Below are 23423 nucleotides of genomic sequence, written 5' to 3'. Positions count from 1 at the left end.
GAATGCTTTCTACAAGGAAGACAGTATGTGGCGTGCTGCAAGCTGCCTTGCTAAGCCCCAGAGGGGCCCCACTGACCATAGTCTAGTTAAATGCAGTGTATAGCCTGCACAGCTGTACACAGCAACCCTAGAGCACACCAAGATGTGATCCTTTGCCTGAAATCAGTCAGTCTGTAAAGCTGCCATTATGGAGAGCAAAAAATGTAGGAGCAGAGAGGACTGAAAGATTAATTTTGAGTCTTTTATCTATTTAAAAAGCACAGAGTTATGGGATAAGTTTGTAGGTACATGTTTCAAACTCATAGATTTCCCTTTACGGGTGTCAGCAGGAGACATGTCTCTAAGAGTTTAGTGCCTGGAAGCATTGCTTTCTTGGGAAACAGGTATTATTTTATTTTACAGATAATGTGTCTCCTATAATAGATTAAATAATACTTTCTTGGATGCATAGAAACTCAGAACCACATTAAGATTCCTATTTTTATAACTGTGTGCAATCTCTTGGCATACGTTTCAGTGAGCTGATTTTCCATTTGGTCTCACTTACCTTTCTTTTATCTTTGCTGTGATTTCTTTGACCTATTTACGTTTTTATACATAACTGCATTCATTCTTGCTGGTTGATTCAAATCCTTGAAAGTGGAGTGGAGTGAGTGCGTTTGGAGTTACATCCCCTCCGAGAGGTATCAGGTAGGCTCTTGTGTGCAGTTCTCATTCACCGTACGGAATGACTAGGTACAAGAAATTGTGCACAAGTCAATGTTTGATGTAAATGTTTCCTGGCTATTTTGGAAGGAAGAATATTTTTTCTGCTCTTTGTAGGGGAAGTGTTATTGTTCTTGTGGTTGATTGATTGATTGTATGATGACAATCCAGCTGTAAAGACCATCATTTTGACACATTTAATATTACTTTTGGTCCACTGAGGGCTGGCTTGATTTTGAAAACAAAGAGCTGAAAGGGAAAGTCTACTTTTGATAGGGAAGCCATGGAAGTTTTTTACAACAAGAAAGCAGGTGGTACTATTGGAGTAAAGATCAAGACAACAGCATACAATTCCCCCAGGTCTACTCTGTTCTCTTTATGTGCCGTGAGATACCACATTTAACATCTGCCAGGCTTGGGACTTGGTATCTATTTCCACTGGAGAGGAAAGAAAAATACAGGAAAATGTTCCCGGAGATTTCCATCTTGCTTAGTCTTTATTACAACCTTAAAAGATAATCATTTCTAATATTTTAGTCAATAATATAGAGATAGTAAAGCTTCGGTGAGATTAAGGAAGGTGCCCAAGGTCACAGAAAAGTTGGGATTAGAAATTGGATAGGTATGGCCTCAAATAGGATCAGCAAGCTCCTATTAACATGCAGTATAGTACTTGCCTAATAGCAAAACAAAATCATTTGCTACAATATCTTTGCTTATTGAAGCTATGAACAAAGAGGGGAATTACAGTACTTTCAGGGAGAAAAAGTACCTCTGTAGCCCTGTCTGCTGGTGCAGTTCGTGTACAGAAAGACAACAAATCTCCTTGAATCCTGAACTGCTTGTCAGCCTCGAAAGGGTCTTTGAGGTGGCTTGTATATTGATTGACTGAAGTTGCATGTAGGGTGCGTTGTCATCAAAAGGCAAGGTACCAACAGGCCACAGCTGCCATTAGTGCTGCCAGAGGACAGCCTATTTGGACAAGGAAAATAATCCATTGCTTGTCGCAGAGGAAAATGCCTTTGCTCTGTGCTGCCTTCTTCTGACTCGGTTAGGAACTTATCAATCCAGAAGATAATATAACGTGACTTTGTTTTTCTGATTTGGTGTTATTATTTCAGTCATTTAGGTCATTGTACATTTAAAAAAAAATCCACAGTGTGCAAAAGTATACAGTTTTATTTTCTAAAGATGAATCACAGTCACTGCTATTCCTCTGAGAAAGCAGGAGGCTTAACTGCTATCATTGACCTTGGCCTTTCAGAATCCTCTGTGGCCATTGCGGAGAAAAGAGAACCAGCATCATCTGTTCTAGATTAGAATAATGTCTGCAAGTCTTAGAGGGCACCTTGATGCTTTGGCGGTCTCAATTCGCCACATGGGGTGAGAAAAACCTCTGTATGTCATGGGGACAGGGACTAGATAAACAATGCAAACAGTGTGTTTACAGATATGCAAATAAGCCTGCAAATTAGACTCCTGTCGGCTTCATTTAGAATGTAATTAAAAATTAAGAGGTAAATTAGACGCTAACATTCAACACCATATGGGAAAATATACATATTTATCAGAATAGCATATATGTATAATGCACGGGTGGGAGCTAATTGTGATGTGTGCAAAACTCCTCCATTTTGATATTGCATAAAATCAATGCGGGGAAGCCCAATATGTTGCAAGAATTATTTTTTAGCACTCTATGAATTAAAATTCATTCTAATTTAAGGATTAAATGAATATATTTTATGTGCATTAAATTCTCTGCAAACTTATACTAGCAGACATAGAGTTTCACAATTGGAAAGTGAAATGATAAATCAGGTACAGTTTACCTCCATATGCTATAAAATATTTGTGAAACTCATTTTTCTCAAATGGGGTCATTGGGCACATTCACCCTGGCAGGCCTTTTGCATATTGTTAATATGCGATCTATACTTAGAAAGTAATGATTTCCCTCTCTCAGCCACTGAGGAGTTCTGGGTGATTAATGAGTTAATGGCTGCATCCACACAAGGCCAAAACAACTCATTGAAAAGTGAAAAATTCAATCACTCCGCTGACTGTTTTGTCTACAAAGCAACCAAACTACCTCTGTGATTGATTTTCTTTTCACTGAATTGATTGCTATTTTTTGGCAACTTTGTCAAATTAACCAATTGTTTGATCCAACCAGAGTGCAGACCTTCTGTGAATGTAGCAAAACATTTTTATACTAACTTTTTCCCATCCCTGAAGATACACATAAGCAAGGAATCAACATATATATGCAGTACCTGTGTAAGAAAATTAGAATTATTCCATACTTTGGCTACCTTGTAGAATAAAAATTTAATTTTGTTCAGAGGGACATAGTTCTTTTAAAATAGTGACAAGTAATGCAAAGGATCTTTTCTCATTTGATTTCAAAATCTTCAGACAAGGCACTGAAACAAACCTGAATAAAGTGACCACAGAGTAGGCATATTATAGAGACAAAGGAAAACGAGCAACAATAATGAGACAAAAATAAAACAAAACCCCTGCAAAGACTGAAAGAGGTTTCAGAAAACAATGCAATGAATGAGCAAATTAGGAATTTTGAAGCACATTCTGAGAGCTAGAATGGCCAGTGTCAAAATTGGGAGATAGGTGTGGGAAGTAAAAGAAAGAGTTAAGAAAAAATGTGTGTTCTTGGCTGATATATAGATGTACACACTGCCCTGATATAATTGAACACTCTGGACAAAAATAGCTTCTTGTGTTCATTTATCTCTGTTAAATTTGATTGCTTTATTTTTAATAATGCTGGCACGCTCTGGCTAATGTGATGAAAAATATTATTCTTTAAAATGTTGGAGTGGAGAGCAGGTTAAAGCACGCCTGTTAAAGAGTCAATTAAAATTTGGAAAGGAAAGAAAGAAAGCTACATTGTTAGAAGCTTTGCTTTTAATTCATCCTAATTTGATGGTACAGCAGGTGTACAAAGAGGAAAGGGAAGTTCTCATTATTGTTTGCCTCAACTGAATACAAACAGTCGTGTTTAAAAAGGATAGAAATTTATTGAAACAAATGGTATTAGAGTAGAAATGAGTTCTGCCATCACTTACTTCAAACCTTCTTAATTTACAGATGAGTCTTCTGAGGTTCAGAAGGGTGAGATGACACATTCAAGGTCACATGGCTCATTTGTGCTGGAGTCAGAAGTTTCCAGATTTCTTGACTTTTAGTCCAAGGAGCAGTCCCTGTGCATGTGTCAGAGTTGAACAAGCCAGGTAAAAATTTTAAAAGTTGAAAGAAAAAAGTATGAATTCATTTCAAGAATTGTATTTGAATAGAGACTGCAGTAGACAGAGGTTCTGATACTGAGACCTAGGAAAGTTGAGGCCAGGTGAGAGTCCCCTTTCTGAGTTGCAAAATGTAATGTCACAAGCAGTTGCAAAATTGCATCTAAATGGGCCTCCCAGGTTCCAGGAGAGCAGATGGTCCTGAAGAAGGTCTTCCTGGCTGATCTGAGAGGTGACACCGAGGAATAAAGAAGGGAAGGATGAGATGAGCTTCTGAGTTTGGAAACTGCATTGATGTTGAAGATGGTCTCAAAGTTGTGTAAGCAAATTTCCATTTTTTGGAGAAAAAAGAATTATAGAAGAGGATTTTTTAAAAAAGCTAGTGTTACAAGTAGTCTAGTGCTGAGGGTAAAGGTGAAGGCAGAGAAGAATTGAGCTCAGGTAAAGCCAGGCGATGTGGGAAACCTCAGACTGGGAATGGTTATGGTTGAATTTGTGATAGACAGAAGAGGAAAGGTCAGATGTGCATTTGACTAAATGCCTTTTGACAAAGCATCCGTATAACTCTGATGCTTCTCTTAAGAAAATTGACAGCTTGTCACTAGGCATTGCAATTCCATTGTGGCATCATGCATTCATATTTAGGAGACACGACAGAGGTGTTTACCTACCATCAGCCTGAACCAATGGCAAATAAAACAAGGCAGGCATAGTTTTATTTAAAAGGAAGAGCTGCTTTTAATTAGATAATTGAAAGAATAATATTTTTCATCAGAGAATTTTCACAGGATCACAAGATGGCTTATATATTGATAGGATAAAGAATCATTTAGTAAAGGCACTGTTGGCTGGGGAGGGGGCTAAAGATGGGGGCTGGTTTGGCACTTCAGTTGAGCTTTCTGTTCCAAAAAAGAGTGAGAAGAGGTAGGACAGAAGACAGAAAGAAGTGAGGTGGTCAGAGTGTATTTTTCTTTTTCTGTTTTTTTGCCTGAGGGTAGGCAGTAGGAAGACATGTAAGATATCCAGTGAGGATAATGGGTTTTTGTTTTGAGATTCTGGGAGGGGCCAACACTAACCATCATGGGATAGGCCCACATAGTTAAGAAGGGAGAGCAGTTGGTTGAAGAAGAGAATCTAGTTGGCACACTGAGGGTCTCTGGTTTCCTGTTAATGGGGATGCCTAGTCAAAAACCAACAGGTCTGATGTGGCAGCTGCGGGACACCTAAGCCCCCTTCCCCCTCCACACACCCCCACACTCACTGCCATCATCGTGAGAGAAGCAGAGTAAGAGGAAGTCTGTTCGAAAGAGCAATTTTATTCAAGAGAGACTGGGTATTCCCTAAAGCGGCTGTTTAAATTATTGGATCAAGCTAAATTTAAACCAGGTTAGACATTTAGTTAATTTATTTTTCTCTAACCAGCAGGTGGAAGTTCAGAGAAAGACAAGATTATAGACAAAATAAAGGCACTACATTTTCTCTGGTAAAAATGTCTCTTAACATTTTCATATCCTGTTGGTTTTCCAGGAAACATAGAAATACGCTGTAAGAAATAATCTCAAAATTGATGTGATGGATTAAAGATGAAAAAACATGCCTTGGAATACCTAATGGGAACATTAGTCTATGTCTACACCCAGATCAACATGACTGAATATAGCTTTCTTAAAAAAGCAGTTGAATTCAGCAAGGCAATTATTCTATTGCTCAATAAGACTTAATATTTGGATTGATTGAATTTCCTTTGCTTTTTATTTTGGAGTCTATGTTCATAGCCTCAATATAAGAGTGAAAATTTTCACGCAGAAACAATACATAATCCAATAAAGAGCCAGATACAAGACATTCTTTTATTTGGAAATATTCAAGGGAGTGTTTAAACAAGGGATGTCTTGTGATAGAGATAAGTACAGTCTAATTTGACAAATGTTGACAGTGCCCTATTAAGTGTGGGCACTTGATAGGCATTGAGATCCACAGGGCATGAGGGGTGGAGGGGAGCACCCTGAGGAAACAGAAGTCATGGAGAATAATTCTGATTGAGGAAGTCAGGAGGGCTTCACAGAGGAGGAGACCTTTGAGCTGGGCCTTGAAGAAAGACTATGATTTACAGAGGGGGAGTTTTTTCACAGGAAGGGCATTTGAGCTGAAGAAATATGGACAAAGGAATATAAATGAATCAGTGCCACTAGGCTTACAGTCAGCCCAACAGTCTGATGTACCTGGAGTTTAGGATGGGTATAAGGTGGGGTAGGGGAGGTGTGGCCAGGAAATAATGTTAGAAAGAATGATTGGGGCTGAGGAATAGAGGGACTCAAATGGCTTGTGATTTAAAAACAACTGTTTGGCCGGGCATGGTGTCTCATGCCTATAATACCAGCACTTTGGGAGGCCGAAGAGGGTGGATCAGGAGGTCAGGGGTTTGAGACCAGGCTGACCAACATGATGAAACCTTGTCTCTACTAAAAATACAAAAATTAGCCGGGTGTTATGGCATGTACCTGTAATCCCAGCTACTCAGGAGGTTGAGGCAAGAGAATCACTTGAACCTGGGAGGCAGAGGTTGCACTGAGCTGAGATCGTGCCATTGCACTCCAGCCTGGGTGACAGAGCAAGACTCCAACTCAGAAAACAAAACGAAATAAAACAAAACAAAAAACTCTTTGTCCGGGGGGATTTGGAAAGAAGGCCAGCACAACCCACTTCATCTGACACTGCCTAGACTTGGGAGATGCTGGTATCTCTGTGACTAGGGCCAAATGTAAAGATTCAGAGCCTGTGATTCTTGTTCTGGGGCCTGCAGTGTAGAACAAGTAGCCCCAGGTTTGTGTTGCTTGTGTGACTGTTTTGATGGGCTCCATTGCCTTGGACTGACTGGATCTCCTATGCGTTATCAAATTTGCCCGGAAGACGCATGTGAGTTGCCACTCAGGGACCATGGACAGCCGCCATTGGCTGGAGGATCAAAGGAAACAGAGGAAGACTCAGTAAAAAGACATGTGGTCAACAACAAGCCCTCCAATGCCCATATTGGATAGAGAATAGAGGTGGCAAAACCTCAAAATAACCATAAACCCTGTTTTATGTATGAGGTTCACACAAAGCAACAAACTCTTGCGGGTATATTGCAAAATCTCTCTGAGGACGGGTGTATTTAATTTGTTATTTGAGTGTAGCACCTGTGTTGGTTCATTCTTACACAAATTCCTGAGGTAATTAGTTTCACAGAATATTGCCAGGTTGGCACATCTCCCCTGCTCCCATCACTTTTGGGAATATTGGAACTAGAAGACAGGTATTCTTATCGCAGAGTTATATTAATAAATTTAATTAACATAAAACAACATTAATTCAGTGGCTGGCACCTGAGGCTGGAGAGCGCTCCCTTCTTTCACACCACCAAATTGCTGATCTTGTGAGTGTCTGCCAGCTAGCAGTTTTTTTAAAGCCAGAGTTATTGAGGTATAATTTACATCTAATAAAATTCCCTTGTTTAGGAGTATAGTTCCAAGAATGTTGACAAATATAGAGTTGTGTGATCACCATAGTAAGGACAGAGACTATTTCCATTATCCAAAAAGCCCCTCGTGTTCTTTTACAGTCAATCCCCTCCACTCCCGTCAGCTCCCGGAAGCAACTGATTCCTGTCAGCATAGTTTTGCCTTTTCCTTAATGTCATATGAATGAAAGCATGCCATATGTAGCCTTTTGATTGTGGTTTCTTCCACTAGGCATAATCTGCTTTTTGGATTCATTCATGTTGTGGAATGGATCGTTTTGTTTCTTTTTATTGCTAAGTAGTTTCCCATTGTACAACATAATGTGATTGAATTTGTTTATTCACTTACCATTTGATAAACATTTGGGTTGTTTCCAGTATCTGGTGATTAGGATTAAAGTTGTTCTAAAAATTCACCTACAGGCTTTCATGTGTATATATGTGTCAAATTCTCTTGATGACCTAGAAGTCGGTCATATGGAAAAGGGTATGCATAATTTAATAAGAATTTTCCAATTCTTTTTGAAAGAGGCTTCACCATTTTGCACTTGTACTAGCAATGTATAAGAGTTCCACTTGTTCCTCATTTTCTCCATCGCTTTATATTTTCAATTTTTTTTTTTTTTGAGATGGAGTCTCACTCTGTCACCCAGGCTGGAGTGCTGTGGCTCCATCTCAGCTCACTGCAAACTCCATCTACTGGGTTGACGGCATTCTCCTGCCTCAGCCTCCCGAGTAGCTGGGACTACAGGTGCCCACCACCATGCCTGGCTATTTTTTTTTGTATTTTTAGTAAAGGCGGGTTTTCACTGCGTTAGCCAGATGATCTCGATCTCCTGACCTCGTGATCCACCCGCCTCTGCCTCCCAAAGTGCTGGGATTATTGGCATCAGCCACCGTGCCTTGCCTTGACATTTTTTATGTTATCCATGCTAACAGGTGTGTAGTGGCATCTCGTTGTGGATTTAATTTGTATTTCCCTAATAAGAAATTATGTTGGGCATATTTTCATGTGCTTATTTGCCATTCACATTTTTTTTCTGTGTTTGAGGCATCTGTGGCATTGGTGAAAAAATAGGCATATAGATTAATGGAACAGAAGAGAGTCCAGAAATAGTCTACTCATATATGGGCAATTGATTTCCTACAAGGTACCATAGTAATTCAATAAAGAAAGGATAGTTTTCTCAACAAGTGTTGTGGAGAGCATCGGACATTGGTGTAAAAGAATGAACCCAGACTTATACCTAACACCATATACAAAAAATTATCCCAAAATGTTTTATAGACCAAAAGGTAAAACCTAAAACTGTACAAATTGGAGAAGAAAACCCAAGAGAACATGTTTGTAATGGTGGGTTAAACAAAGCATTCGTAGATAGCACATAAGCAGCATGGACCATAAACAAGAAAGATTGGTGAATTAGACTTCCACAAACTTAGGAACTCTCACCCTTTGAAAGACACTATTAAGAAAATGAAAAGACAAACCACAGGCTGGGAAAATATATTTGTGAAATACATATCTTACTAGGACTTACATGTAGAATACATAAAGCACTCTCAAAAGTCAATAAGAAGCCGGGCACGGTGGCTTATGACTGTAATCCCAGCACTTTGGGAGGCTGAGGCTCGTGGATCATGAGGTCAAGAGATCGAGACGAACCCGGCCAACATGGTGAAACCCTGTCTCTACTAAAAATGCAAAAAATTAGCCAGGCATGGTGGCAGGCGCCTGTAGTCCCAACTACTCGGGAGGCTGAGGCAGAAGAATCACTTGAACCCGGGAGGCAGAGGTTGCAATGAGCTGAGATTGCACCACTGCACTCCAGCCTGGGGACAGAGCGAGACTCCATCTAAAAAAAAAAAAAAAAAAGAAAAAGACAACCCAGTAAAAAATGGCCAATAGATTTGAACAGACCCTTCACCAACTAACTTTTGAGGTTGAATGTGTGACTTTTTTTCAGGCTTCCTGAGCATTGGTGCTGATGATCTTGAGCCGGGTGTGTTCATTCTGACCTACCCTCTGCTCTTGCAGACCTGTGCATTGTCGCTGTCCACCTCTGCGTGCTGGCCTCCCCTCCTGTGTGTCCCCAGCAAAGCACCTCTGTGCCTCCAAACACCAACTTTCCTGGACCACGTAACACCTCATCTTCACACAAACCACCCTCTTTCCCTCTCCTTCCTCCTTCTACCTTTTTTATTTTTTCCTAACAGAAAGAGCATCAGTTTCAGCTCTAACAGCTTTGTCGTACTACGTAAGAAAATCTTTTTTATACTGTGAAATTTTTTGTACAGCCAGGGAAATGTGGGGTCTAGCTTCAGTTTGGAGGGTGTTGAGTGTCATGTACTCTGTAAGAGAGTAAAACTCTTCTAAAGTGCTCCCTTAAACTCTAACACCCAATGTTTCCGATTACTATACTTTCAGGCTTAATTTTTCTGTCGTGTCTCCAAGAGAAGAGTAAAGAGAAGAACTGGCAAAGACTTGTGAGGGGCTTCACGCTGCCACTCTGAGTGGCACAATGCCCAGCTTGTGGTTCACAGTGTGCTCCATCTTGGTGAACATGCCTCCAGAGCTGGGTGGGACCGTTCCTGTGGTCCTCCTGCAGCCGGCTGGTGCAGGGAAGCAAGAGAGGTCTGAGGCTGAGCTGGGCCCCAGGGGCAAGCTGCTGTCGAACATTTCCTGCTGCCATCCACCTTTCTAAGGGCAGGAGAATGTTGGTTTTACACAGCAGGCAGATCTGACTCATAAAAATCACTTAACCCGGTATTTTAATTGCCCAGAATCCAGGTTGCTGCCTCAATTTTTTTTTTTTTTTTGAGATGGGGTTTTGCTCTTGTTGCCCAGGCTGGAGTGCAATGGGCGATCTTGTCCCACTACAACCTCTGCCTCCCGGGTTCAAGCAATTCTTCTGCCTCCTGAGTAGCTGGGATTACGGGTGCCCACCACCACACCCGGCTAAAATTCGTATTTTTAGTAGAGACAGGGTTTTGCCATGTTGGCCAGGCTGGTCTAGAACTCCTGACCTCAGGTGATCAACCTGCTTCGGCTCCCAAAGTGCTGGGATTACAGGCATAAGCCACCGTGCCCAGCCACTGCCTCAATTTTTTCGTAAAGGAGAAGTAGTCTGGAGCTGTGATTCTCCTTCCTGGCAACTCCTCAGAGCAAAAGCCAAGAAAAGAGCCTTAGGGTTGACTGAACCATATTATGGGCTGGCAGATTAAAATAAGAAAACTTGGCTTTTTAAAAATACATATTTCACGCACGTTAGAGATGTGTGAGGGAGAGGAGGGCATTGTGTGGGGCCCAGGTAAGGAAATAGACTTCAAAAGGACAACTCCTAAATCAGCCTTCAGTAGCTCATGAGCTTATTCACCGATAGTGGCTTATTGCACTTATGGATTTTCCTCCTCACCAATTAGAAACGTCCCAAAGATTCAGCTGGCTTGTCACTGACTGCAGCTCATTGTAGGGGCTCTTTGTTCTATGTTTAATTGCTGATTGCTTTTAGTACTGAATTTCAGATGGAGTAGGTGTGTGTGTCTGTGTGTGTGTACAAAGCTTTCATGTGAGAGTTTTATTTCTAGGGAATTTTGTGATTAAGCCTTGAACTATAAGATTTTAAACCCTTTTAGTAGAGGATCTTTCTTAAAAAATAAAAACTTGTCTTCTGCTAACAATCACGTTTCTGTTATCTGTTAAGTAAGAAAATGCAAAAAGATTCCATGACTTCAGTATGTCGAATTAAAGAAGAATCATACCAGCAATTAGAAGTGTGAGGCAGGACTGTAGACCCTTTTGCCCTAACTCCAAGGACCCTCAATTGGGGTGAGCCCACAGGTTGTAGAAAACGGATGGGCTGGCGTGACGTTCTTATTTTATTTTATTCTTTTCTTTGCTCCATTTATTTCTTTTGGAGCACTTATACTGCTGGCTGAGAGTACAAAATGAAGGTCATGGATCATAACATGTCTTGGCTGGAAGGAATCTCAGGCATCCTTCAGCCAGGCACCTCATTTTACGGATGAAGAAACTGAGTCCAACAGCAGGAGAGTACCTTGCCCAATTTCAGGCAGCAAATCTTGTGATGGAGCCAGGAGTGTTCCTGTTCCTATGCCTCTCAACTGCCACTTTCATATTTTTTCTTCTTTAGCTGTGTGGAGAATGGCTGCTTGTCTCCCTCATCCAAAAACGCATGGGATTCAGCTAACAGTTTGTATCAGTCTAATGCACCTATTCACAGATTCTTGTAGTATTAGAAATCTTGTTTCTCAAGTTCAGTTTATTTAAAGTCATATTTCAAAGACTTTGCTTATGTGAGCAGGCAGCTTAAACAAGACTCTCTCCTGGTTTGTTGCTTCTTTCCTAATGTACTGGTGCCTGGGAGAATATTGCTCAAGGACAAGACCTTAGGCAGCGTCCACCTGAAAGCAGATGTGGCTTCTCATTCCTGATCTTTCATCCAAGGTCTGTCTCCAGAGTGCAACTTGCTGCCTTCTGAAGCAGCAGTTGTCATCCCCAGAGCACCCTGACGAGGGCAGCCTTTACTTTCTTGTGTTTTACTGTTGCTGGAAAAAGCTCTGGTCTTTACCTGGAATGGAATGGGCTTGTTTGTCACCTAAGTGCAAATGTCATTTTAGCACTTCGCTGGTCACAACACCCTTTCTGGCCTTTATAGAAAATGACATATTCCTGTGTTCTTTGTCTCCAACACATGCTTCAGAAAGGCACGGTCAGTTATTATGCTTTAAAAGGTTGGAGAGAAAATGCAGAGACCTGTAGGCCAAATACCAGGGAGCACAGAGAACACAAATCAGGCGATTGTGTCACCTGGGCCTCCTGGAAAGTAGAGAAAAGAAAGGATTGGCTCTGTGTCCTGTTGCTATTAACAAGCTTTCCACTGTCATTTCTCTTTCTGGGGTCAGAAGGATATTAAAACAAGATTGGGCACTCCCGCAGCCACTGGCTTCCTTGCTTCCATCTCTCTCACTTCCCTTTCCCCCCTGCCCCCAGCCTCTCTTCCCCCTGCCCTCTTGTCAGCCTGGGTTGTGTGGCCCTAGCACTTAGGTCTCTTTATCAGCCCCTTGAGCTGTTCTTGGCATGGGTGCAGCAGCAGAGAGGTACTGTTGAAAGCGTGCCAAAATTGCTGGCAATAGCAGGTGCCAGGGAGGCATCGATCTGGCAGCATGTGACAACTTAGGAACGGAAGGTTAGAACAATTTTATGGCCTATTACAGCGTTGCCTTCTCACAAGACAAAACCTATGACAAGTGGCTCCATCCTACTTGGGTCTCTGAGACACTGAAACTTGCTTTTAATTACAATAATTACTGCTCCCCGCCAGGCCTGGCCCACGGTGGCCAGAAATACAGGGACATTCTTCATTAGCTGGTTTTCCCTCTTGGCATTTCCCCTTATTCTCATCCTACAGGACTTCCATCCAACATCACACTTGGATAATACTGTTACTAAATAAACACCGACACAGCACATCCCAAGCCAAGCATGCCTTACATGTTGTACTCATGTTACCTTATTCAATTCTCACCTCTCAACACTCCTTTGAGGGAGGTAATATTATAAGCCTTGTTTTTTAAGATCAAGAAACTGAGACACAGAGAGGTTAAACAATTTGCTCCAGGTCATGTAACTAGTGATTGGCAGAGCTGGGCTGAGCTTGGAACGCAGGAAGTCTGGCTCTCCTCCCTGTCTCTAAGCACCATGTTCTGTTATCCCCACAGTCAGCAGTGAGCTCCCTTTCTATAAGCAGAGAGGAAAGTTTACCTTAAGAAAGTATAAGAATGTTGTGCTGCATTAGTTTCTCCAAGATGTTCTGTCTTGAGAGGGGAAATGGATTAAATACAACAGATGGCAGTAACCATTGGCGTTATTAACCTCCCCTTCCAGCAGGACCACCCTGATTTGCTAGCTGTGTGCCATAGACTTGTGTGCCATCTGTCACCATGCACATTGTGCTGTTGGTTCCTCATCAAAAACAAAACTGCCCATCCTCATCTTCCTGTGGGGACTGCTGAAATGCTTCCAAGAACAAGGGACTTATCTTTAAATCAATTTATTAAACAAATACTGATAGTGTGTCTACTACATGCCAGCACTAGGCTTGGTTCTGGGGATATGGATATTCATAAGACATGGTTTTGCCATCTGGCATCACATGGTTTGGAGCAGGAGACAGATAAGTAAGGAGTAAGGTGACCAGGAGTTTGTCTCTTTGCACCCCAAGGCTGGGTTCAAGGAGATGGATGCAAAGTTCTTGCAAGTTGGATGTGACCCAGAATCTTAGTAAATAGAACTGTAAGTTCTGGACTGGAGAAATTGCCATCTATGCCAAGGAAGCTGGCCTGAGATGTACTAAACTATACCTCATTATAAACTTCCAACAGCAAGGAGAGGAAGTTGTGACCCATATATGAACTGGCTGGACGAAGCTTTAATTTCAAAAGCATTTTCCACTGCTCGTTTATCAATACCACCAGCAAACATCTCCAGGGAACAAGACTGCTATGCTCAAGTTTGATCAGGTTAACCTTGTAAATACATATCGGTCCGTTGGTTTGGAATCCTGACATTTCGAGGAATGTTCCTCTTGTTTTCCCATCATAGCTCACATATGCCACCAAGAAAGAAGAGAAGAAAGAAGATGACATCATTGGATGTGAACATGGAGGTGAAAGTGATGATGTTGGAAGAGAAGCAGAAGCCATGAGAGCTAAAATGCCAGAAAAGAGGAGCAGAACAGGCAGGGCTGGCTGGGGCTGTGACGGGAAACACTTCAGGGTGCCACATCCACCCTTGCTGCTGCCTAAATGCATATTGTTCTACCGTTTACACTGAAGCCTATCAGGAATGAACTATTATTATGTCCACTTCATAGATAAGCAAAGTGAAGCACAGAGTGGATGACTTTTCTTAGGGAACATAATACCCAAGTGGTGGAACTAGGATTCAAACCCGGCCGTCTGTTTACAGATCCTGGGCTAATAACCATCCAGCACACTGCCTCTGCAAGTAAAGATGAACTTTGCAAGCTGCATATTATGACAGTGACAGCAGTGAGACAAGCACAGGTAAATATGAGGATGCTTGGCTGAAAGTCAACTGAAACCATGAAATGGTTATGCTCAGTAGGGCTGGCTTCGTTTTTCTATCTGGGCAGTGGCTATGATTTAGCCTGCTGTTGGAAGGTTCAGTTTCAAATTCAACTGAGTGCCACAGATGGCCAACTGTTTGGGTGGCAGGCAGGAGGCTTGGATCCTGGTGAATGGGACTTGGCTGTGACCAGGTCCACTGGCCATGAGCATGTCAGTTGAGGATAACTCCCCCTTTTCAGGACAGAAGAGTCCACTGACAAAAAGTCCTCATGCACAAATCCTGCCAGGGCTCTCTGTCCAGGCAGGAAATGGAATTCAGTCCAGAGTTACACAGTGCTGGACTGAAGAGGGAGGGCTCTAGGGAAACCACAGGCTGATCAACACAGGAGAGGGAGGGGATATTTTCTTTCTAAGTGATTCAGTGAAGCTTGTCCTGACTTTTACTGGATTCCCTACTCCCCAGAGTATCTTTCCTCTGTGGTATAATAAGGTGCTGCAGTCATTTAGATGTCTTCCTCCTCCAATTGCCTGTGATTCTGAAGTAGCAGACTGTACTTTATTCACCTTAACATTTCTGGAGCCTGAGGTGGTGTCTGTCTAATCGTAGGGATTCGAAAGTACCAATTACACGAGTGGACAATTAAGGGATACATTTCTCTGTTAGTCCAAGATGTGACATGTAAAACAAAACATCACTGTGTATTATGAAGATAAACTTTGTATTTTTTAGTAAACGTTCTGCCTGGGTTCTTAGAAAGGAGAGAAGTAGGTGTGAGAAAAAGTGTAGACTATTATACATGCAGCATGCATCCTACACGTGCACACACACACACACACACACAATTGTATTCATCATGTTTATTCCTATGCTGTTTTGGAATCTGGAAGGGAGAATGTCACATCAGGTGATTGTGCTTTTGAGTGTTCTCCAATTCAAGAAGCCTGCCATGCTTACAGTTTGCATAATACCTTGTTCATTAAGACCCATAAATTAGCACTGTTTTAATTGATTCCCTAGAGGCAGTAAATAAAGTGACACAAAATGACATCAAAGGGGGAGAAATGACACTAAGTAAGTGTTTGTCTTCTTCCCCTTAATGCCTGCTTTCTCCCTCTCTGTATTGTGTGAGGTCTGACAACCCTTGCCCTCATGCACTCCTTGGCCTGGCCTTCCTTCATTCAAGAAAGGACCAATACCCTGAACAGTTTCTAGGGCTCAGAGGGAGCCTCACCTCCTGTGTTTTGTCTCATGGGTTGCCAGGGCAGGCTGGGCATGCAAAAGAAGTAGGTATAATCAGATCGCAAACTAGGGGTGGCAATTTTGCTAATTATGGAAACACCTCTAGTTGTGAAGTCAATGTCTCTATCCCTTATTAAAGCAATTTTAGCCATTACGTGCAGGTGTTATTAGAGTTACTCTAGCTCACTGGTCTCTGGCCATAAACCAGGATGATTTGGGAATGGCAAGAAAGCTCATGTTTACTGAGGGCTGACTGGGCACAATCCTGCTTTAGGGGCTTACACATGCAATCTTGCTCTATAATCCTGATAAATTGATGTTGATTTCTCTATTTCTCCAGATGAAAGCACAGAGATTCGGAGAAGTTAGTTATCTTACTCTGGATCACAGAGCTTGCAAGTAAATGGAGTTATCTTTAAACCCCGTATTTGTAGCTGCAATGTGTGTGTTCTTTCTAAAAAATTATGTTGTCATAATAACTTTTGTGATTTGACCACAGGAGAACCAAAAGGGCTAGAGCTGCTCCTTAAATCGTTCCCCCTGTCTGCCTACTGATGCATGACTTTCACAAAAAAATTGATGATGTGCATGAATAATTCAGCATTTATGTAAATCTGTGTGTTACCGCTCAGCAATATTGCATTCAAAGGGAACCCTAATTGTGGAATAAAAATATTTGTCCCATATTTTAATGTTTTGTTTGCTGTTCTATCCCCAATGCCTAGAACTGTGCCTGTCACATGGTAGAGGCTCAGTACATCTTTATTGAATAAAGTAAAGCATTGTAAGTCATTATGGATATTATGGAAAAAAATTTTGGTAATAGAGGAATGTAGAATTTAGGTGTCTTGTTTCCTGGAACCCTTGAAATCACATGCCTTAGGCAGTGGCTCACTCTACTCATAGATAAAACTGGATTTGTGTCTTTAAGCAATGCTGACAGAAACTTCAACAGGAAGCCCAAGACATAGACAGGAATATGCAAAAACTGAAGTAATTAAAGATGAAAGAAAGAGCAACAGGAGGGAAATGTGTAAGAGAGAAAATGGGAAAAGGATGCAGGACTGTGAAGAGCAAGAGTATGCCACAGTGTTTCCAGAGTCTGTCCATACTTTGCAAAGTTAATTATATTCTGCAAAATATCAGTCTTCTTTTGGGGCAGTAGAGGACCCTGAAGGGCTAATGGGATGAGGTAAGGAGGCTGTAGCGCTTCCAGGATGCTATAGTTTTCAGGGAGTTGCTGGGTATGACCGGCAGAGGCCAAGAAGGCTCAGCCTCACAGGTGCCTTCCTCACCAGTTTCCTGGGGCAGCAATGGAGAGGGCTGTACCAGTGCTGAAATGGGTAAGAGATCTGTGAGAGAAGGGGATACTACTGATGATTTTGGAAGGTAATAGAGATTGATGGGAATTTGCAGTTAAATTATTGTAGCTCTTAAAGATATCAAGGTGACTTGGACAGAGTGTAGGCAAAAAGATTTCATTGTTTAGATCCAGTGAACTGTGAGTTCAATGAGGGCTGATTCTGATGGTAAATTTTTTTTTCTAAGTTTTAAAAAAATGTAGTTTTTTTTTTACATTGACAGATAAAATTGTATGTATTTACTATGTACAACATGATGTTTTGAAGTATACATACATTGTAGAAAGACTAACTCTAGGTAATTAACATATGCATTATCTCACACAGTAATTTTTGTCGAAAGAATACTTTACAGCCACTCTTAGCATTTTTCAAGAATACAATATATTGTTAACTACAGTCACCGTGTTGTACAGTAGATCCCTTGAACATATTCTTCCTGTTTAACTGAAAGTTGGATCCTTTGACAAAACATATTTTCAATTCCTCCTTCAACTCATAACCACCACAGCTTGTAACCACCAGTCTACTCTCTCTTTATATGAGATCAACTTTTTTAGCTCCCACACGCGAATGAGAACATGTGGTACTTGTCTTCCTGTGTCTAGCTTATTTCACTTTACATAATGTCCTCCAGATTCATCCATGTTGTTGCAAATAACAGGATTCTCTTCTTTTTAAAGGCTGAATAGATTTCCATTGGGTATATATGCACCACATTTTCTTTATCAGTTCATTTATTGATGAACATTTAGACTGATTCCGTATCTTAGCTTTTGTGAATAATCACAATCAATTGGCTATAAATGCATGAATTTATTTCTGGGCTCTTGGTTCCATTGATCAATGCATCTGTTTTTATGCCAGTACTATGCTTTATGGTTAATACAGTTTATGGCGTATTTTGAAGTCAGATTGTGTGATGCCTCCAGCTTTGTTTTTTTTCTCAAGATTGCTTTGGCTATTTTGGATCTTTTGTTATCCCACAGGAATTTTAGGATTGTTTTTTCTATTTATGTGATGAACATCATTGGTATTTCTATAAGGATTGCGTTGAATCTGCAGATCACTTTGGGTAGTACGAGCTTTTTTTTAATTTAAAAACTTCTTTATTAATTTTTGTATATGCATAGTAGGTGTATATATTTATAGGATATATGAGATAGTTTGATACAGGCATACAATGTATAATAAGCACATCAGGGTAAATGGGTTATCCATCACCTCAAGCATTTATCTTTTCTTTGTGTTTCAAACAATCCGATTATACTCTTTTAATTACTTTAAAATGTGCAGTAAATTATTGTTGACTGTAGTTGCCCTGTTGTGCTATCAAATACTAGATCTTATTTAGTCTAACTACATTTTTGTATTCATTAATCATCCTCACTCTCTGCCCCACTGCTTGGGTAGAATGAACATTAACAATATTAATATTATTTTTTTCAATCCGTGAACACAGGACACCTTTCCATTTATTTGTGTCTTCCTCAATTTTTTCATTAATGTTTTGTAATTTTCAGTGTACAGATCTTTCACCTTATTGGATAAGTTTATTTCTAATTTTTTTAACTATTATAAATGAGATCTTTTCTTGATTTCTTTTTCAGATAGCTTGCTATTAATGTACAGAAATGCCACTGATTTTTGTATGTTAATTTTGTATCCTGAAACTTTACTGAATTTATTTATTAGTTCTAAAGTCTTTAAGGTTTTCTTTACATAAGAATATGCCATCTACAAACAGAGACAATTTAATTTCTGTGTTTTCAATTTGGATGGCTTTTATTTTTTTCCCTTGCCTAATTGCATTGGCTAGGACCTCTAGTACTATACTTTGGATACTAGTGACAAGAATGGGCATCTTTGTCTTGTACCAGATCTTAGAGAAAAAGCTTCCAACTCTTCTCCATTGAGTATGATATTAGCTGTGGGTTTGTCATATATGACCTTTATTCTGTTGAGGTACATTACTTCTATACCTAATTTTCTGAGAGATTTTTAATCATGAAAGAAAGTTGAATTTTGTCAATTTTTTTTTTTTAAGATGGAGTCTTGCTCTGTTGCCAGGCTGGAGTGCAGTGGCATGATCTCAGCTCACTGCAACCTCCACCTGTCGGGTTCAAGTGATTCTGCCTCAGTCTCTTGGGTAGCTGGGATTACAGGTGCCCACCACCATGCCCAGCTAATTTTTTGTATTTTTAGTAGAGATGCGGTTTCACCGTGTTGGCCAGGCTGGTCTTGAATTCCTGACCTCAGGTAATCCACCCGCCTCGGCCTCCCAAAGTGCTGGGATTACAGGTGTGAGCCACTGTGCCTGGCCAGAATTTTGTCAAATGCTTTTTCTGCAGGTATTGAGATATTCATTTGGTATTATCCTTCATTCTGTTAATATAATGTATCACATCTATTGATTTACATGTGTTGAGCCATCCTTGCATCCCTGGGATGAATCTCAATTGATGATGGTAAATGATATTTTTAATATTATGTGAAATTTGGTTTACTAGAACTTTATTGAGGATTATTGCAGCTATGTTCATCAGGGATATTGGTCTGTAGTCTTTTTTTGTAGTGTCTTTGACTTTAGTATCAGCGTTGTGCTGTTCTTGTAAAATAAATATGGACATACTTTTTCCTCTTCAGTTTTTTGGAAGAGTTGGAGAATAATTAGTATCAGTTCTTCATTAAATTTGATAGAATTCATCGGTGAAGCCACCAGGTCCTGGGCTTTTCTTTGATGGGAGAGTTTTGATTACTGATTTAATAGCTTTACTTGTTATTGGTGTGTTAAGGTTTTTTACTTTTTCATAATTCAGTCTTGGTAGTTTGTATGCATCAAAATATATCTATTTCTTGTAAGTTATCTCATTTGTTGATATATAATGTTTCATAATAGTCTCTTATGATCCTTTGTATTTCTATTGTGTCAATTGTAATGTCTACTTTTTATTTACGATTTTATTTATTTGAGTTTTCTCTCTTTATTTCTCAGCCTAGCTAAAAGGTTTGTTGATTGTGTTTCTTTTTGAAAAAACAATTTTTAGTTTTGTTGATTTTAAAAATTGTTTTTCTAGTTTCAATTTTATTTATTGCCACTCTAATCTTTATTATTTTTCTTCCTCCTTAAGTTTGGGTTTAGTTTGTTTTTGTTTTCCTAGCTCCTTGAAGTACAATATTAAGTTGTTTATTTGAGATTTTTCTTCTTTATGATGTAGGCATTTATGGCTATAAACTTTCAGCTTAGTACTATTGTTGTTGTATCTCATAGGTTTTGGTACATTGTGTTTCCATTTTTGTCTGTCTCAATAAGTTTTTTCTTTCTCTTTTAATTTTTTTATTGACCCATTGGTTGTTTAGAGGGCGTGCTGTTTAATTTCCATGTATTTGAGAATTTTCTGGAGTTCCTCCTGTTATTTAATTTTAGTTTTATATTATTGTGTTCTGAAAAAATACTTGATATAAATTCAATCTTCTTAAATTTGTTAAGGTTTTTTTGGCTTAATGTATAATCTATCCTGGAGAATGTTCTGTATGCTCTTGAGAAGAATATGTATTCTGCTGCTGTTGGATGGAATATTCTGTGTATGTATGTTAGGTCCATTTGATCTAGAATGCAGTTTATTCCAAGTTTTCTTATGGATTTTCTGTCTGAATGATCTGTACATTGCTGAAAGTTGGGAGTTGAAGTTTTTTACTATTGTTGTATTGCAGTCTATCTTTTTCCTTTAGATCTATAAATATTTGCATTGTGTGTTTAGAAGCCCTCATGTCAGGTGCATATATATTTATAATTGTTATATCCTCTTGCCAAATTGACTCTTCTTATCATTATATAATGACCTTTTTACAGTTTTGACTTAAAGTTTATTTTATCTCATGTAAGTGTAGCTACTTTTGCTCTCTTTTGGTTCTCATATACATGGAATATCTTTTTCCATCTCTTCACTGTCAGTTTTTATGTGTTCTTACAGGCCAAGGTAAGTCTCTTGTCTCTTGTAAGCAGCATATAATTGTGCCTTTTTTTCAACTCATCAGCTATTCTATGTTTTTAGTTGGACGTTTTAATCTATTTATGTTCAAACTAATTCTTAATAAGTAGAACTTACCACTGCCATTTCGTCAATTGTGTTCTAATTGTTTAGTAGATCTTTGCTTCTTTCTTCCTCTTTGACTGTATTATTTTTTTGGCTAAGTGATTTTCTCTAGTGGTATGTTTTGTTTCCTTGATTTTAATGTTTTTGCCTATCTATTATGTTTTTGTTTTTGGTTATCATGAGGCTTACAAGAACCATCTTATAGATATAATAGGTTATTTTAAGCTGACACCAACATAACTTTGATCACACAAAAAAGCTCTATACTTTGACACCACTTCCCACCCACATTTTAAAAATTTACCTCCTTTTATATTGAATAACCCTTAAGAAATTCTTGTAGGTATTATTATGGCTTTGTTTTTTAATTTTCAAACTAAAGATACCAGGAATTTACATACCACCATTACAGTTTTAGGTGTTTTTTGGCATTTGACTGAGTGTTTACTTTTACCAGTGAGTTTATACTTTCAGATCTTTTTGTATTACTCATTAGTATCCTTTTCTTTCAGCTTGAAGAACTCTCTTGAGCATTTCTTGCAAGACAGGTTAGATGATAATGAACTCCCTCAGCTTTTGTTTGTCTGGGAAAGTCTTTATCTCTCTTTTATTTCTAAAGAAGAGCCTTAAAAGTACAGTGTTCTTGGTTGCCAGTTTTTTTCAAATCCTTCATAATTTTGAATATATCTTCACACTTTATCCTGGCCTTTAAGGTTTCTGCTAAGAAGCTTGCTGCAAGCTGTATTAGAAGTTCTTATAAGCTATTTGCTTCTTTTGTTTTGCTGCTTTCAGTATCCTCTCTTTATCTTTAATTTTTGAGAGTTTGATTACAATATGTCTTGGTGTATTGATTGAATCTAATTAAAGACCTTTGACCTACCTGTACCTGGATATTTACTTCTTTCTCTAAGTTTTAAAAGTTTTCTGCTACTATTTCTATAAATAAGCTTTCTAACCCTTTATTTGTTTCTTCCCTTTCTTAAATTCCCATGACTTAGAAATTTGCTCTTTTGATACTGACTCATAAATCTCATAAGCTTCCTTCATTTCTTTTCATTCCTTTTTTTCTCCTAAGATTGTATATTTTAAAATAAATGTCTTTCAGGTCACAGATTTTTCTTCTGTCTGATCAGTTCTGTGGTTGATGTTCTCTGTTGCATTGTTTATTTCATTAATTGTATTTTCAGTTCTGTATTTTCAGTTTGATTTTTTGAAAAATATTTAAATATCTCCATTAAAATATAAGTCACTTATTGTTTTCCTCACATCATCGAATTGTTTCTCTGTATTTTCTTGAAATTCACTGAGCTTCCTTATAAAGTTATTTTGAATTTTTTGTTAAGCAGTCTATACATCTTTATTTCTTTATTGTCAGTCACTAGCACATATTTCATTCATTTGGTGATGTCATTCTACTCTGATTGTTCTTGATCCTTGTGGTTATGCATTGATATCTGTGCATTTGAAGAAGTAGGTACTTATTTCAGTTTTCACAGACTGGCTTTGACTGGGAAAGCTCTGTGGCAGGTGTAGTGCTGACCAACTAGAAGCCTGGGGCAGCTGTGGCCAGTGTGGTGTTGCCAGAAACCTGGACCAATTATGGCAGGTGCAGGACAGTGGTGTGCCAGAAGCCTGAGGCCACTGAAGCCTGCCTGCTAGTGAGGGCTGTCAGAACCTGGGACTGTCGACATCATTCAGGCAGTGGTGTAAGCAGGATATTGTAAAGCAAGCCTGAAGCCTGAGGCTGTGTGGTCCTACCTGGCAGTAGGCTGGTAGAGGCTCAGTCCATAGGTACCAGCCTGAAATATGAGGCCATTATGGTCTTTCCTATGCTGGGTTATTTGTGGCAGGCCCAATGTTGGGGTTTAAGGCAAAGTCTTATGCTCACTTCATTTTCTTTCCCCTAAATGGATGATATCTCTCTTTCTGCTGTGTGCTGCCTGAGACTGGGGGAGAAACGACATGGGTAATATAAAACTGTCTTTCCTACTCTCTTCGTTGTATCTTTTTTTTATGGTGCTACAACCAGGTAGTAGGATCTTTCACCTGGTTTCCTCTGTTCTTGTAAAGGTATTTTTTTTGCATGGATAGTTGTTGAAATGTAAGTTTTGGTTGGGGGATGACTCCTAGAGAGTCCTACTC

At 39.5% G+C, this 23423-nt stretch overlaps 1 long non-coding RNA gene across 2 annotated transcripts in view; it reads left to right on the top strand.

The window, feature by feature from the left end:
- LOC104006102 (uncharacterized) overlaps positions 1-23423 on the top strand; it is a 69569-nt gene that overhangs the window by 4979 nt on the left and 41167 nt on the right. Inside the window, exons 4-6 of one of the 2 annotated variants that reach the window (XR_001716967.3) lie at positions 3817-3959; positions 4152-4290; positions 5394-5704. This is a non-coding gene — a long non-coding RNA (uncharacterized LOC104006102). Of the gene's footprint in view, positions 1-3816; positions 3960-4151; positions 4291-5393; positions 5705-23423 lie in introns of those variants that run through there. The other variant, XR_001716968.3, reaches the window with a different exon arrangement.

This window comes from Pan troglodytes, chromosome 3, assembly GCF_028858775.2.
Source record: "Pan troglodytes isolate AG18354 chromosome 3, NHGRI_mPanTro3-v2.0_pri, whole genome shotgun sequence".
NCBI lineage: Eukaryota > Metazoa > Chordata > Mammalia > Primates > Hominidae > Pan > Pan troglodytes.
This window is presented reverse-complemented; position numbering and strand designations above follow the sequence as displayed.